The sequence below is a fragment of the Camelus ferus genome, chromosome 7, assembly GCF_009834535.1.
Source record: "Camelus ferus isolate YT-003-E chromosome 7, BCGSAC_Cfer_1.0, whole genome shotgun sequence".
NCBI classification, from domain to species: domain Eukaryota; kingdom Metazoa; phylum Chordata; class Mammalia; order Artiodactyla; family Camelidae; genus Camelus; species Camelus ferus.
In genome coordinates this window covers 66546902-66565526 of record NC_045702.1, presented here as the reverse complement: position 1 = coordinate 66565526, position 18625 = coordinate 66546902, and the positions used below count along the sequence as shown (strand labels likewise).

At 35.4% G+C, this 18625-nt stretch overlaps 1 protein-coding gene across 1 annotated transcript in view; it reads right to left on the bottom strand.

Annotated features, from left to right (window-relative positions):
- Window positions 1–18625, bottom strand: part of KIAA1324L (KIAA1324 like) — a 152336-nt gene that overhangs the window by 109595 nt on the left and 24116 nt on the right.

The following is an 18625-nucleotide window of genomic DNA, read 5'->3' as shown; positions in this document are numbered from 1 at the left end:
AAATAAAATTACTGACTAAAATAAGAATCCATCAGTCTATAAATAAATAAATAAATAAATAAAGGCTTTTTGCTGAGGTATAATTGACACATAACATTAACTCAGTTTCAGGCATACAACAACATAATGATTTGACATTTGTATATATACAGAATAGTAACCACAATAAGTTCAGTTAACAGTCATCACCACAGAGTTACAAAATTTTTCTAGTGATGAGAAATTTAAGATTTACTCTCTTAGCAACTTTCCAATATGCACCACAGTATTATTGACTATAGTCACCACGCTGTGAATTACATCTCCATGACTCATTTATAACTGGAAGCTTGTACCTTTAGACCATCTTTACCCATTTTGCCCAGCTGCCCACCTCCTCCCTCTGGCAACCACCAGTCTGTTCTGTGTTGATGAGCTGGTTTTTTCCTTTTTTTTTTTTTTTTTTTAAGATTCCAGATATAGTGAGGTCATAGGTATTTATCTTTCTCTGCCTGACTTACTTCACTTAGCATAATGCCCTCAAGGTCCATCCATGTTGTTGCAAATGGCAAGAGTTTCTTCTTTTTTGAAACTGAATAATATTTCATTGTATTTACCTACCACATCTCCTTCATCCGCTTACCCACTGATCGACATAGGCTTTTCTGTATCTTGGCTATTGTAAACAATGCTGCAATGAACATGGGGGTGAGGTAAATTTTTGAGTTAGTATTTTTGTTTTCTTTAGATAAATATCCAGAAGTGGAACTGCTGGATCATATGGTAGTTCTATTTTTAATTTTTTGAGCAATATCCATACTGTTTTCCATAGTAGCTGCACCAATTTACATTCCCACTAATAGTGCACAAGGGTTCCCTATTTCTTCACATCCTCACCAACACTTATTTCCTGTCTTTTTGATAATGGCCATTCTAAGAGGTGTGAGGTGGTTATCTCATTGTGGTTTTGATTTGCATTTTGCTGATGATTGATGGTGATGATTGATAGTGATGTTGAACACCTTTTCATGTACCTGTTGCCCATCTACATGTCTCCTTTGGGAAAATGTCTATTCAATTCCTCTGTCCATTTTTTAATCCCATTTTTTTAATGTAGAGTTGTATGCGTTCTTTATATATTTTGGATATTTATCTCTTACCAGATACATAATTAGCAAACATTTTCTCTCATTCAGTAGGTTGCCATTTCATTTTTTAATGGTTTCCTTTGCCATGCAGAAGCTTTTTAGTTTTATGTAGTCCCACTAATTTATTTTTGCTTTTGTTGCATTGCCTTTAGTGTCAGACCCAAAATATCATCACCAAGACTGATGCCAAGGAACTTACCACCTGTTTACTTCTAATTTTATAGTTTCAGGTCTCACATTCAAGTTCTGCAACCATCTTGAGTTAATTTTTGTGTATGGTGTAAGACAGTGGTCTAGTCCCATTCTCTTGCATGTGGCTACCTAGTTTTCCCATCACCAGTTATTGAAGAGACTGTTCTTTCCCCACTGCAAACTCTTGGCTCCAAAAAGGTCTTCTCATCGAAAAGGAGATTAACTAATAAGTATACAAGGAATAATGATGTTAGAAAGTCATTAACGGTTGCTAAAATTAGTAGGTAAAAGTTTTTTTTTTAATTTAGGTGCAGTTGATTTACAATATTATATAAGTTTCAGGTGCACAACATAGTGATTCAAATTTTTTATAGATTATACTCCATTTAAAGTCATTATAAAATACTGGCTATATTCCCTGTGCTTTACAATATCTCCTTGTAGCTTACTTATTTTGGTTTTTTATTTGTTTTGTTTTGTTTTGGGGGTGAGATAATTAGGTTTCTTTGTTTGTCTGTTTATTTTAATGGAGGTACTGGGAATTGAACCCAGAGCCTTGTGCATGCTAAGCGTGCACTCTACCAATGAGCTATCCTCTCTCTTCCTATTTATTTTAAACATAGCAATTTGCACTTAGTAGGTCAAAGTTTGGTGAGGACCAGGATAGTTATATAGTCTAAATGTATCAACCATGAACTACTATTTGGTTCCAAAGAGGAAACAGTAATTTTAGAGTGGAGGGTCCTGACTGACTTAATGAAAGGATCAAAGTTTACAACACCAATACTGGGGCAAATAGATATCACATTCCCCGGTATGATATACTAGGAAGGACATAATATTACACGCACTATTTGGGACAAAAACATATATTCTTAATTTAATCATAAAAATCCCACACACCCAATTTAAGCAACATTCTATGAAAGAACAGGTCTGTACTCTTCAGAAACGTCAAAATCAAGAAAGACAAGACGAAGGAACTATTCGAGATGAAAGGCTAAAGAGACGTGACAAAAAATGTAATCTGCAAGACTATATATACTAGATTGAGTAGGGGAAAAGCTATGTACTATATAATATATACTAGATTGGGAGGAAATTGCTATGAAGATCATTCTTTGAACAACTGACAAAATTTGATTGTAAACTGTAGATTAGATAGGAATAAGATGTCAAAGTAAAATATCCTTTTCTGATTATTATACTACATTGTTAGAGAATGATCTTGTTCTTAGGAAAAGGACACAATGTCTCCAAGTTCAAACAGAGAAAGAGAGAATAAAGCCATTGGAACAAAATGTAAACAAATAGGCAATCTGGGTAAAGGGTATACAGGAGTTCCTTGTACTATCCTTTCAATTTTTCTTTAAGTTTAAAGTGATAAAAATAATCAGAGAAACATGAGTAAGACAGAGAAAAGCTATTTAATAAGTAGTAAACAACAATATATATTTAACAAACATACACAACAAGTAGTAGTACACTGAATTTAGGTTAACTGGGAGGAAAAAGAACGTATCTGAATTCATTGATTCATGAATTCAAAAAATACTCCATCTCCAATTTTTGTTAAGCATTATTGGGTAAAAAAAGACTTATAAAACATGAGCATTTATCTCTTTATAGGATAAGTAAGACTAACTAACCAGCATGTGAGATGAATTGTGAGAATCACTACAATACAGGTACCAGTTTAACCAGTAAGCAGAAAGAGCATTTACATCAGCAAGGGTGATCCCAGGGTGGTTTCCTGAAGGAAGTAGAGACTTCATCTACGGGTAGGATTTCAACATATAGAAGCAGGAAACAAAGCACAAAGATGCTCCACACAGAGGGAACATCATGGAGAAACGCACTGGGGAGTAAACTGTGGGCTTTTTGGCAGGAATTGTGAGGAGACAATTTTGCTTGGAGTAGAGTGAGACGGAGAAGTAGGAGAAAAGACTGGAAAAATAGTGTGAGAACAGATTATTAGGAGCTCTGAATGCCAGAGGTGGATGAATTTAACTGTACAGCCAGTGGAGTACCCAGTGCTTTGGGGATTAGGAAGGATGGGGAAGGAATTTCACGCAGAAAGTCAGGCAAGAGGCTAATGTAACCGCTCAGGAAAGCGGGCATAAGGGTCTGTATCAAGAGGAGGCAGAAGAAGACTGGTGTTCCTAAACCTTTCTCTGGTCTTTTCACCTTCAGCCATAAAGGCTCAAGGTAACCACCATTTGTCAAGCCAGCAAACAAGCATGAAGTTGTGCTCACAGAGTGTTTCACAAGTTCATCTTTAAAGCAACCTATTAACAGTCTCCACACCTAGAATAAGATATCTGTACAGATTTATTAGCTCTTCTGCTTTTCTCCAAAAAACCTAGGAAGGCTTTGAAGGAACATCCTTTAAAATTCCCATGTATAAAACTCTTTATAAACACCACCTTTGAAGTCTCTATCCAGGTAAACTCATTAAAGAAGGAGAAGGAGAAGAAAGAAGGGAAGAAAGGAAGAAAGAAAGGCCCCAAATCAAAGCATTTTGTTTCTCCAAGTCTTTTTTTTTTTTTTTTTCTGGATTCAGAAATAAAATCTGTGCCTGTGGCTATGGTTAAACTTCACAGGGAAATTTACTTTTAACATTTCATACATGTCATCACTCCACAACTAATATTAACTTTTACGAACAGATACATTCTTTCCAAGGGAGGTGGGAATTAAAAGCAAGATTCCTGATATGATACTTCCCACCCCCACCAATAGTTTTGCCAGCTTTGCAACTGGAATTCTTTGAAAATAGGATTCAAGTAGTACTAAGCTGATTTTAAAGATATAAATGGAATAAAATAAAGCTCCCATGTAGGGAGAAGAAACATACTATCAGAAGCACTATTTACATCTTCCACCTGTGTTCATATTTTCATAGCATTAAAATGACACGCCACATAGGGGAAAAGCTAAACATTATTACACATTCCCATTGAAGGCCACCAACAACTTTTAAAATTTGAATTCACTGAGAATTTTTCCTGTTTTTAGGAGGTGACAGGAGAGGTGAACCTTAGAGTAGAACAGAGAAGAGCCTCATTCTGGGACCGTCTTTGTTATTTCTCCAGGGATAGTATTATCTCACAATCCATGCAGTTTACAGACGGGTACCATTATAGCTTATAAATATAAAACCAATAAAAATTATGTAAGATGCTACCTAAAAACTTTTTAAAGTTTTCAAACACAAGGAAGCATGAAGAGTCACACAGATCACATTCTATAATTTGGTAACCAACAGCATCCCACCCACAATTCTGGATGGTTTCTTTTTAATTCTCTTAACTTCTGGCCATAAAACTAGCAGAGAAGTTAGGTTATGGCAGATAAGAGCACAGACTTTGAGCAACACCAATCCAGGCGTGACTCCTCATCCTGCCATTCGCCAGCTAAGCAAGTAATTTGCAAATTACTCAGCCTCTTGGAATTTCTTTGTCTGTGGAAATCAAATTTATAAATGGCAATAAAAATATATTTCTAGTAAAATAAATAATTGCCATTTGATTTAATGCTTGAGTGGATATGAAATGTTAAAGATTAAATGAGATAATGTGTATAAAATGCTCCCTAGAGAATCCTTGCACAGCTGGGCAGTTTGAACGCCGTATAAACATACCCTCCTGAGAGGGATGAGTGGGGTCTTAAAACCCAGCCCACACTGCCTAATGAAGGGTATGCCCACAGAGAAGACACTGCCTCCTCTTTTTAATTCATATCAAGCCAAAGTATGAGGTTAGCTGTGGTCCCAAATATGCATTCAATGGTACTCATTATTCTTAAACATCATAAAGCAAAGGGTAGGACCAGAAGAACTCAGAAAGCTTTCAACCTTAAAAATATTTTCTAGTGTATAACTACACTATTTTATTAATGAAGAAATAAACTTAAACTTTCTAACTTAACAGATGTAACTACCTAAGCCCCCTTAAAAAATTGAGAGAATAAACACTCTAAAGTGAGGGTTAGGGGTCAGTAGTGGAGAGGGAACACTAATGAAATCAAGTTATGAAATCAAAGAAAGCAAGCTGGCAAAACTTAAAATTTTTAAGTCCCCCTTCATTCGACCAAAACACACACACACACACACACACACACACACACACACACACAAAGCTACATGAGGTAAATAAGGACTGACTTAGACCTCAGTCACTAAGTCTAATTTCGTACTGATTCTAACTCAATGACATTTCAAAGAACACTAACCTAGCACACAGAAAAACACCCAAGCACCCAAGCTGATCAGCTGTGATGTATAAGAAATTAAGCTATAAATTATTTTGTACCCAGTCACTTTTTTTGCCTAATATAATTAACCAAATCTAAAACAAATCCCTTAGAACAAATGAAAATCCAAAAAGACACTCTTATCAAAGTGTTGAGAAGAAATGATACCAGCCAAAGTAGCTCTTTGAGGAAAAACTCACAAAGAGCACTAAACCAACATTATTTCTGAGTCCGAATATACTGTATTTTCCTCTACAACCAGAAAGTAAATGTATGAAACTTTTATTACATTTTTCACCCATCGCATTACACCAGACATTAAATTCACCGTCAAATATTAAAGACCAATTTTCATTGCTACCTCAAAGTCCTTACACATGCTTCATTATTGTCTGTTTAAAACCTGAAAGTCCTTATATATGCTCAATTATTGTCTGTTAAAAATCTACACATTAGTATATTGAATATAGAGACAATTATGAGAGATACTATATTAAAATTAGGTATTTATGATTTTGCATTGTCCAAATTTGAATGAGTAAAATGTTGCTTTTATAATAAAGGCTTTATAAATTTAAAAATATGGCCACAAAACAAGTTTGTAAATAAAGCATGTGCTTGATGCTATATCAAGCAAAATAATAAAGGACAGAACATTTCCTGGACTGAATCCACCTCTGTATACCTGAAAACAGCAGCCAGCTTTTAAAAATGTGTAATATAGCTCAACACTTTGGTAATATTTAATTCTTCTTGACTGATAGTAACAAAGTTCAAAAGAACTCATATTTGAAAACAAAGATTGCTGAAGTTTATTTCAAACTCCTTTTAGCAGATTCTCAAAACAGTTTTTTCAGTTTTGCTACATTCTCAAAACTGCCAGTTGGCCTATCTTCAGCACATAAAAAATACGGTCTCATATTATCCAGCTTTTACTAATTCGGTATCTTGGGAACTTTCACGGGAGTGCATAACAACTACCTATAATGAGAAGTGTGGCCGGTGGATCACCAGGGAGTTGATCATTGAAGAAACATATTATATTTCTTACCTTCTACTCAACAGGACAACATTACAGGTATATTTATAAGAAGGGAGGAAAGATAAGAGATGAAAATAAGAAACAGGGTCTACACATTGTAAACATCTAGCAAATAACATCTTATACCAGTTATATACTGTATACTATCCCACTACAAATAGAAATATGAGCCACAAATGTAAGTCACATAATTTTAAATTTTTAATAGCCAGATTAAGAAAAGTGGAAAGAATGATACAAACAAATGGAAAGATATACCATACTCACAGTTTGGAAGAATTAATGTTAAAATAACCTACTACCCAAGACAATCTACAGATTCAATGTAATCCCTATCAAAATATCAATGGCATTTTTCACAGAATTAGAACCAATTACCCTAAACTTTGTGTGAAAACATAAAAGACCCCAAATAGCCAAAACAATCTTGAAAAAAAGACAAAAAAGCTGGAGGTATCACACTCCTTGATTTCAAACTCTACTACAAAGTACAGTCATCAGAACAGTATGGTACAGGTACAAAAACAAAGATCAGTGGAAAAGAATAGAGTCCAGAAATGAACCCACACTTATATGGGCAATTAACCTATGACAAAGGAGGCAAGAATATACAATGGGGGAAAAGACAGCCTCTTCAACAAAAGGTGTTGGGAAAACTGGACAGCTACATGCAAAGGAATCAAACTGGCCTACCTTCTCACACAATGAACAAAAATAAACCCAAAATAGATTAAAGACTTAAATATATGACCTGAAACCATCAAATTTCTAAAAAAATATATAGGCAATATGCTCTTTGACATCAGTCTTAGCAATATCTTGGTGGGTATGTCCCTTCAGGCAAGGAAAACAAAAGCAAAAATAGACATATGGGACTACCACTAAAAAGGTTTTGCACAGTCAGGAAAACTATCAACAAAACAAAAATGCAGCCTATTAAATGGGAGAAGATACTTGCAAATGATATATCTGATAAGGGGTTAATATCCAAAATAAACAAAAAACTGGTATAATTCAACATCAAAAAACCCCAAACCATCCAATTTAAAAATTGGCAGAGGACCTCAATGGACATTTTTCCAAAGCATACAGAGAGCCAACAGATAAATGAAAAGATGCTGAAATCACTCATTTTTCAGGGAAATGCAAGTCAAGACCACAGTAAGACAATCTCACACTTATCAGAAAGGCTACTATCAATAAGACAACAAATAACAAGTGTTGGCGAGACTGTGGAGCAAAGGGAGCCCTCATACACTGTTGGTGGGAATGTAAACTGGTGCAGTCACTATGGAAAACAGTATGGAGGTTCCTCAAAAAATTAAAAATAGAACTACCATACAATCCAGCAATTTCACTCCTGGTATTTGTCCAAAGAAAACAAAAATGCTAATTCAAAAACGTATATGCATGCTTATGTTCACTGCAGCATTATTCACAAGAGCCCAGATATGAAAGAAAGTAACCTAAGTGCCCATCGATAGATGGATGGACAAACAAGATATGGTGTATATGTACACAACGAAGTGTAACTCAGCCATAAAAAAGAAGGAACTCTAGTCACTTGCAGCAGCATGAATGGACCTAGAGGGTATTACGCTAAATGAAATAAGTCAGAGTGAGAAAGACAAATACCATATGATTTCACCTACATGAAGGATCTTGAAAACATAACGAATGAACAAACATGACAGAAAAAAAGCAGAGTCATGGATATGGAGAACAAACAGGTGGTTGCCAGAGGGGAGGGAAGTGGCGCGAGGGGTGAATGAAATAGGCAAGGGAGATTAAAAGGTACAAACATCTAGTTACAAAATGAGTTACGAGGATATTCTTTAAAAGGATTCAGAAGATAAAAGAAACAGGTAAAATCTGTTATAATAGTATATTTTACCCTGATATCATTTAAACAAGTCATCATAGAAAAACATTAACAGGAAACTATATTTTTTTATTTGTGCTAAATCATCTAAATCCAGTGTGTATTTTACACTGACACCGTATCTAGTTTGAACTACCCACATTTCTAGTGGTCAACAGCAACATGTGGCTGGGGGTACAGTACTAAATAGCATAGATCCACACTTTCTACATGTAATCAATTTTTATTCTATTACATCATGTCTTTCTATCCTGAGCTAGTGATAGTTTTTGCATTTAGAACATGAAAAACCCTCTGAACACACTCTGCACTGCAACAAAAATATGACAGGAGTGAAATCTAATATAGGCAGGAATTAAAAGAACATTCCAACTGCAATGAACAAAGTGTAACAAAAGTTGTATCTGAAATGGGTCCTTTGGCAGAAGGCAGCATTAAATCTGCAACTGTTCATAGCAGAGAAGAAAATTCACACAGCCTGGCACTGCTGAACAGACCAGGGAGTGGGGCACTAGACTAAAACCCAAGAAATTTAATGACTGGAAAATTCTCTAGAAAAATGGACCACAAAAAAAAAAAAAAAAAAATTAAAGCTGGCCCAAAAAGCAAGGAAGTAAAGCACAAAATTATGCAAATGTGGTAAGGATGTCATGGAACAGAGCGCAGAGAAGTGCTGTCATCTAAGGGCTGCTGCAAACCTTTCCAGAGACTTTGGAAGGCCAGCGCCATCTTCACACTCCCCTCCGGGACTGTGCTCCAGGGCACCAGTATCACGTGAAGGGGAGCTCTGACACAGGTCTGCCACCCCAGTGTTCATACCTGGTGTCCAGGTGCGGTGCCTGCTGCACAGGGGGTGCACCTTGAAGGCCTGGCTCTGTTTTCAGGAGGTCTTGCATTCCTGGGTCCCCTAGGACAGTCACAACTGGAGAGTCAGGACTTGGCAGGCTACCACCCCCAGGGCACTGCAGACTGCCAAGTGAAACACAGCCCCAACCTTTGTGTGACAGAGGACTATTTGCTTGTTCTGGACCTTTAGCCTAGGGGGCAAGCTTCAGGTTTGGAACACATCTAGAAGCCACAAGGTGCTCCCAGGGAACATAGGCTGGGGGATGCCATCTTTCCACTCTCCCTCTACTTTGCCACAAAAGAGTGTCTACACTTGTCTGGAGCCCCCTATAGGGGACAACTCCAGATCGCCTGGTCTTGAGGCCAGCCAGCTTTACGACTGTAGTCCTACAGGACTGATGTATTAACAAATTTTGAAAGCTACTGCCTGAGGGTCTGGCTTCCAATCAGCCTGAAACTAGATGTCAACTGAGATCCCTCCCTTTGGACCACTGACAGGGCTTGGCATACCCTCACTCACTGGCAGCTATTAACCATAAATCAAGGTGGGGAGGGTATAGCTCAGTGAAAGTACATGCTTAGCTGGCATGAGGTCATAGGCTCAATCCCCAGTACCTCCATTACAAATAAGTAATTACCTTCCCATTACACCAAAAAAATAAAACACAAGCTTAAAGAAATGCAAAAACAAATTTTTTTAAGTTGACCAAATCAATCAATCAATCAATCAAGTTGCTCAGACAATTGCAAAGGTTCAAAAGACAACCAAGAGCTAGGGCAAGGTGAACAGTAAATTTTATCTCCTCCACGAGGCTATTCCTTCAAGACTGGGAGAGAGGTCTGTTTTGCCTAATACATAGAAACAAACACAGAGTCAAGAAGTATTTGGCAAACTTTCTCATCAGCTCTGCTATTACTCTAAGACACTTAGCTTGTGTTTCTAGACCACAGAATCCAATCTTATAAGATGAAGATAATTCCTATAGCAGGAAGGTATGCAAAACTAATCAAGACTGTTTTCTATCTGAGTTTTTATACAAACCTCAAAAGTAAAGAAAACTCAAGATATTAATCCAGACTTGAATGATCATCCCCACTGATCTAATGGTAAAGACTAGCATTCTAAATCATCGTGGACACCATGGAAAACAAAGTGTTAACAGAAAAAAGGATCTGAGCCAGAAGGGAAGTAACTGTCACAAAGGTAATATACTAAAGTCCCTCTCTCACTCAAGTTTCCCGAGTTCAACTCATATCTAAAAACTTTTCTTAAAAAAAAAAATAAATAAATAAAAATAAAAAAATAAAAACTTTTCTTAATCATTCAGTGAGTGTGGTTTTCTGTTTCCTCCTAAAACCTCTAGGTTTTCCCTAGGTTATAGGAGATGTCAGATTAGGAGCAGCAAGAAAGGGAAGGAGGGTGTTAGATACCTAAAGTTACAACATTGAGAAGTGCCAGCTGGGAAGGAGCAAAGGAGGAGCAGGTGATAAAAAAGATGAAGATGAACTGGGGGACATGGTGGGAGTGGCAATGACAGATTCTCAATCAAAGTTGAGAATTTTTTTATACTCAAAAACATTAAAAAAGAAGCAGTCAGAACTGAAGAATTCAAAATTGAAATGCAAAATACACTAGAAGGGATTAATAGCAGACAAGGTGCTACAGAAAAATGCGTAAGTGACTTGAAAGACAGAATAATGGAAATCATCCAATCAGAACAGAAAAAAGAAAAACAAAATTTTTAAAATGAGAACAATTTAACAGATCTCTGGAACAAAATTAAGTGCACCAACATTTGCATTAAGGGCTACTAGAAGAAGAGAAAGAGAAGAGGGTCAAAAATGTGTTTGATGGAATTATGGCTGAAAAATTCCCAAACCTGAAGAATGAAACAGATATCTAAGTATAGAAAGCACAGAGGGTCCCAAACAAGATTAACTCAAACAGGCCCAGGCCAAGAAATATCACAATCAAAATGGCAAAAGTTAAAGAGAGAATTTTAAAGGCAGCAAGAGAAAAAGAGTCATATACAAGGGAACCCCCATAAGGGTATCAGCTGATTTCTCTGCAGAAACTTTGGAGGCCATATGAGGAAGGCATAATATACTCAAAGTGCTGAAAGGGAAAAACCTGCTACCTAGGATACTCTACCCAGTAAGATGATCATTTAGAACTGAAGAAGAGATTTTAAAAAAAATTTTAAGACGAGCAAAAACTAAGAGTTTATCAAAACTAAACCTACCCCAAAAGAAATGTTAAAGGACCGTCTCTAAGTGGGAAAAGAAAGGCTACAACAAGAAGACTCTATAGGAAAGGGAAATCCCCACTAATAAAGGCAAATGTATAGTAAAGGCTGAGGATTCACTACTTAAATAATCTAATAAGAAGATTAAATGACAAAAAATTGTAAAATAAACTATAACTACAATAATCAGTAAAGGGATAAACATAAAGAGGTAAAATATGACATCAAAAATACAAAACGTAGAGGACGGGAGTAAAAAATGTCGATCTTTTAGGATGTGTTTGAACTTAGAGGATTATCTGTTTAAACAAGTAGGTATAGTTACAGGTCAACATATATGAACCCCATGGTAACCACAAATCAAAACCCTATAACAGATACATAAAAAATAGAAAGGAACACAAGCATACCACTAAGCTATTTAAGACCACTTTTTTGTTTTCTGTCAGGATGACCTGTCCATTGATGTAAGTGGGTTGTTAAATTGAAGTACTTTTCTATTATTGTATTACTGTTATTTCCCACTTTATGTATGTTACACTATTTGCTTTATATACTCAGGTGTTCCTATATCAGGTGCATATATGTTAACGTGTTATATCCTCCTTTTGTCTTGAGCCCTTTAACATTTTTAATGCCCTTCTGTGAATTTTGTTATAGACTTTGTTTTAAAGTCTACTTTGTCTGACATGAACATTGCTACTCTAACTTTCTTGCAGTTTCCATTTCCATGAAATATCTTTTTCTATCCCCTCATGTTCAGTCTGTGCAGGTCTTTAGATCTGAAGTGAGTCTTCGTAAGTAACACATAGATGGGTCTTGTTTTTTTAATCTGAACAGGCACCCTATATTTTTTCATTGGGGCTTTAGACCATTGATATTCAAAGTGATTATTCATAGGTATGTACCTATTGTCATTTTGTTACTTGTTTTCTGGTTGTTTTGTACTTCTCTGTACTTTTCTTCTTTTAGTTTCTTCCCTTGTGGTTTGATGATATTCCTTAGTGATATGCTTGTGTTCTTTTCTATGTTTTGTGTACCTGTTGGAGGAAGGATAAAAATCACATGATCATTTCTACAGATGCAGAAAAAGCATTTGACAAAATTCAACATCCATTCATGATAAAAACTCTCATCAAAGTTGGTATAGAGAGAACATATCTCAATATAATAATAAAAGCCATTTATGATGAACCCACAGCTAACATCATACTCAACAGTGAAAAACTGAAAGCTTTTCGTATAAGATCAGAACAGGACAAGGATACCCACTCTCACCAGTTCTATTTAGCATAGTATTAAAAGTCCTAGTCACAGCAATCAGACAAGAAAAAGAAATAAAAGGTATCCCAACTGGAAGGGAAAAATGTCACTATTTGCAGATGATATACTTTATATATATATATAGATAGATAGATAGATACACACACACACACACACACACACACACACACACACACATATATATATATATACCTAAAATCTCCACCCCAAAACTATTAAACCTAATAAATGAATTCAATAACGTTGCAGGATACAAGATTAACATACAGAAATCTGTTGCTTTTCTCTACACTAATAACAGACTATCTGAAAAGGAAAGCAAGAAAACAATTCTGTTTAAAATTGCATCAAAAAAGAATAAAATGCCTAGAAATAAACTGAACCAAGGAGGGGAAAGACCTCCTTGACTTTAGACTACACTACAAATCTGCAGTAATCAAAACAGCATGGTACTGGCACAAAAAGACACAGATGAGTGGAACAGAATAGAGAACCCAGAAATAAACTTAGACACACTTATGGTCAATTAATCTATGACAAAGGAGGCAAGATAAACAATGGAGAAAAGATAGTCTCTTCAACAAATGATGCTGGAAAAACCAGACAGTTACATGCAAAAGAATGGGATTAGAACACTTTCTCACACCATCTATAAAAATAAACCCAAAATGGATTAACAACCTAAATGTAAAACATGAAAATATAAAACTCCTAGAAATGAACATAGGCAGAACACTGACATAAATTATAGCAATATTTTTGGACCTGTCTCCAAGGCAAAAGAAATAAAAGCAGAAACAAACAAATGGGACCTAATTAAATTTAAAAGCTTTCGCACAGCAAAGGAAACCATCAACAAAATGAAAAGACAACCTGCTGAATGGGAGAAAATATTTGCAAATAATATGATCAATAAGGGGTTAACATCTAAAACACATAAGCAGCTCATACAACTCAATACCAAAAATACAAACAACTTGATTAAAAATGGGCAGAAGCCGGAATAGACATTTTTTCAAAGAAGATACAGAGATGATCAACAGGCTGTGAACTGCAATGCTATATCTAAAGGTCACTGGACACACATCAGAAATCTGCTTTAGGTGTTCTCTGACACCATTTTTAATTCCAGCTCTTTCCTACTCTCTGCCTAAAGTTTTTTCAACAAACATAAACTACTTAATTCCTCACTAACAAAATCTATCAAAGCTCTGTTTTGGAAGGCTACCTGTTTCAAATCCTTTAAAAATAAAAAATCTTCTTCTAATGTGAATCCATATCCTTTTATTCCGTATTTCAGACTGAGCTCTTCACACAACAGGTTTTCTTAAAGTAGGTCGTTTGTCTGCTAACAGCCATGAATCGGCCAATTTCTTAATTAAAGCGCTGGACAAAACAGCAGCAATTTCCTTTCCAGGCAACAAATCTCTCTGTGAAGGTGTGATTATTTTCACACTCTCAAGGCTTACTTAAATTAGTATCTGGACTTAATGATTCACTGGGAAGCTGAAACCTAAGACAGACAAATCTAAACCCATCCATGAAAGCAAACAGATAGAAAATTCTTTCTTAACCTTCAAGAGACAGAGACAGAGACTTTGATTACAATGACATGGTTCTGTATTTTGGTGTTTATGTGTATAGAAATATTTCAGCCCCAAACTATATCTTTGTTTTTGGAATGAGATTATTTATCACTGATAAAATTATAATGTTCTAAGTAAGAAAGTTTTAAGACTTGCAAGGAAGGGAACACAAACAGTTGGAAATCGTAGAAAACAGCACAGCAATGCCCAAATAACTTATAGTTCATGTTCCATTTGCTTCTGTAAGTTATGTAAGAAATGACTCCACTGACGTGTTTGCCGCACCAGATCACGAGACTATCCTAAGCTGCTGAACCTTTCTTCTCTCTATCCCCATTACGCTGACCAGCAACTGCACAAGGTGGGCTCTTCACATCCATGAGAAAGGCAAAGGAAGAAGCTGAGAACAAGCTGAGTAATCGTCTGCAAACAGTAACACCAATAGTAAAAACTCTTCTCAACGGGAAAGATCCAGATCAGGCATGGTCAGGAGAATGAAAACCTCCATTCCAAAAACTTGCCCTCAAAAAGTAACCAAAAAAAAAAAAAACAAAAACAAAACAAAACAAAAAAAACCAACTTCCTGCAAAAAAGCAAATCTTCTAGAAATCCTATGCCACTGACCCTCTCACATCTGTTTTCCACAGTAGGGAAATTAGAGTGGAAGATGAATTGCCACACAGAGAGCTGTAGAAAGATAAACAATGTCTTCACAATGAAGAGAAATTTTCACTTCATTTCGTGTATTAAATTTGAAAAGACACTACTCTAGATTTCTATTTTCTTGACAGTACCATTTCTCAAAAAAAAACTTAAAAGATTCAGAAACTGGATACATTCCATTCTGAGGAATTTGTCCTAAGGAAATATTTCAAGATAAATATCTAGGTATAGAAAAGATACAGCTACAACAATTTTTATTACATAACTAAAAAAAAATCAAGAAGTGGAAAACATTCTACATGACTGACAGTGGGGAATTGCTGCAATATATTTTGACACATCCACACAAAGAAATTCTGTGCACTCAGGACAAATTGTATATACTCACCCTTAATAGGGCAATATGTCTTATGCTGTGATGAGTGAAACACGATTCCGTTTTTATAAAATGCATGAATGCATGTAAATGGAAAGGATCAGAGCAGATATTCACGAAGGCATTAACAGTCACAATCTCAGCATATTTGGCTTGCTTATATTTCCTGATCTCTTATAATAAACACATATTATTTTTATACAAAGGAAAAAAGAGAAAGATCATTTAGAAGTAAAATAAAAAAAAAAATAAAGACTAAATGACTTGTCTTTAACATCCTCAGCCTGAAGCAAACAGATGTTCTATTTCATGCCACCAGAAAAGTCACTTCTCATTCTGACATTTAATGCAAGAAAAATGCTAAATGCTTACGTAGGTTACCATGATTCATACAATTTATTTCCCTAAGAATATTCTACCTGTGTAGAATAAGACAAATAAATTGGAATGTCTAAGAAATGAGGTGTTCTAGTTAAACGATCTTCAGATGTTAAATCAATTTCCCTCAAAAATGAATCAGTTCAATTTCCTGTACAGGTAAATAAAGTATGATGAATAAAATTCAGTCTTCCTTTGATGAATGAGGATCAGACTACCTCAAAAGTCAATGTAACTTGTAAGACTCTGGACACAGAGAAAACTACGGAGAAAGACCAAACAAGTTTGTTCTGACTGGAGCACATGGAAATGGGTTCCCTGAAGAAATCCCAGACTTGCCCTTGTAGTCTAGTGATCTTTCTATCTCTCAAGTATAAGACTCCAGGCTGAAGGTTTGAGAAACTCTCAGTAATGACAGTTTTTTCTAAGTCTTTGGGGCAAGTTTCTATTTAGCAAAATAAATGCTGAGACAAGCAGCATTTGTGAACACTATGTAAGCTTTAAGCCATGTTCACACAAGACAAGAAAGGATTTTTGTTCATTATCAAACCCATTTACCAACCACTTAAGGAAGACTTAGAAAAACATGTGAGCAAGGCAGAAACCAAAAGAAGCAGACAGATTTTACTACATAACGACTTGTAAGTTCCCTGTGACCAGAACACCACAGACAAAACGAAAAGACAAACAGCAAGCTAGGAGAAAATATTTATAACTGATTGTCAAGACTTAAATCTTCATTACATTTTTAAAATTCCAGTTATCAAGAAAAAGAGAAATTCATTAAAGGTCAAGAAGTAGGCATTCACAAAAGGAAGTAAACAACAAACATGGTAATATGTTTTATATGAACAGAATTTTAAAATACAATACAAATAGATACTGTTCTTGTTAACATGACAATGATTATAAATTTTTTAAATGAGCAAAAAAAAGAGGAAACAGACACTCAAATATTGATAGTTGGAATGTAAATCAGCCTAACAATCCTGGAGGGAAAGGTAGCAATGTAGGTCAAAAGCCTTAAAAATACTCTGAAAAAACAGTTCTATTCCCAGGATTTTATCCTTAGAAAAATAAGCACTATTTGACAAAAATAAAGGGATATTCATCATAACATTACTTAAAATAAGGGTCAAAAGCTAAGCTTTTATCAACAGAGGTTGGCAAAATAAATTCTCTTTATTAAAAATCATGATGTACCAGAATACTTAAAGATATCAGAAAATATTTTAAAATGTTAGATGGCAAATACTGCTGTAAGACAGAATGTATGATATGATTCCCAGTTTTTCTCTTTCAGAAAAGTATGTTTTTGCTACAGCTTTGTTTTTATTCACATATATATGCATTAAAAAACACTGAAAGGATCTATATCAAAATATAAATTGGGATTATTTGCATTTCCATGTTTTCTAAATTTTCTATAATAAATCACTGTTAGCAGAAGAAACTATTTTTAATAAAAATAAACATCAGTTCATAGTAGCACTATTTACCTTCACCAAAGTGTAGGAAAAGCTCAGGTGTCCATCAATGGATGAATGGATAAATACATTTTGATATATACATCCAACAGAATATCAGTCAGCTATAAAAGTATCAAAGAAATGAGGTGCTGACACCTGCTACAATGTGGATGAGCCTTCAAAACATTATGCTAAGTCAAAGAAGCCAGACACAAAAGGTCACAGGTTATATGATTCCATTTAGATGAAATATCCGTAATAAACAAGTTCATAGAAACAGATGCAGATTGGTGGTTTCCAAGGGCTGCAGGGAAGAGGGAAATGGGGAGAAACTGACCAATGGGCACAGGTTTTTGCTTTGGAAAGACAGAAATGCATTGGAACTAGACAGGGATAGTGGTTGCATAACACTGTGAATATAATAAATGCTACTGAATTGTTCACTTTCAAATAGTAAATTTCATGTTATGTGAATGTCACCTCAGTAATTATTTAGAAAAAATAAAAAATAGAAAAGGAAAAAAGTAATAAGCACCTAACCATCATAATCCTCTTTAAAGCTTACCAAATTGTTTCACTCATCAGATACTGAGACCATTTCCTCTACCAGTGAATTCCAGGTATGCTAGTGTGTCTGTCTGTCCATTAGTCTCTCTCTCGCTCACTCACTATTTTTATTACACAAATAATAATAGCAAACATAAACACAGTACTTACGATTTGTTCTAAAGAGCTCATATATATATAAAGTATACTGAATCTTCACAACTCTATGAGGTAGGTTATTATTGTTGCTATTAATTATTATTATCTCAACTGTAAAGATAAGAAAGAGGCACAGAGAAATAAAGTGACTTGCTCAAGTGACAGCTAGTAAGTGACAGGATTGAGATTTAAGCTCAATCAGACTGGCTGCAGAGTCCTATGCTCTCAAGTGCTTCAACCGATATGTTCTCCTCCCTTTCAAAGAACCCATGGGTTTTAGTAGAAAAATCAGAAATAGAGGTTAAGTGTATAAAGTAGGGGGGTGACTGTTCATAATTTTGCCACCCAGGGATTACCACTGTAAATCTGTTGCACATTTTTCCAAATAAATACACACATCTATATACTTACACCGAAGTTTTCATAACATGCTTTTTAATCAGCTTACCATATTGTTAAACCTCTTCTGTGTAAATAAACACGCTGCTAGGTTATCACATTTAATGGTCCCATGGTATTCCATTTAACAGAGGAAACAATCTATTTAACCAGCTACCCACTAAAAATTTGGGTTG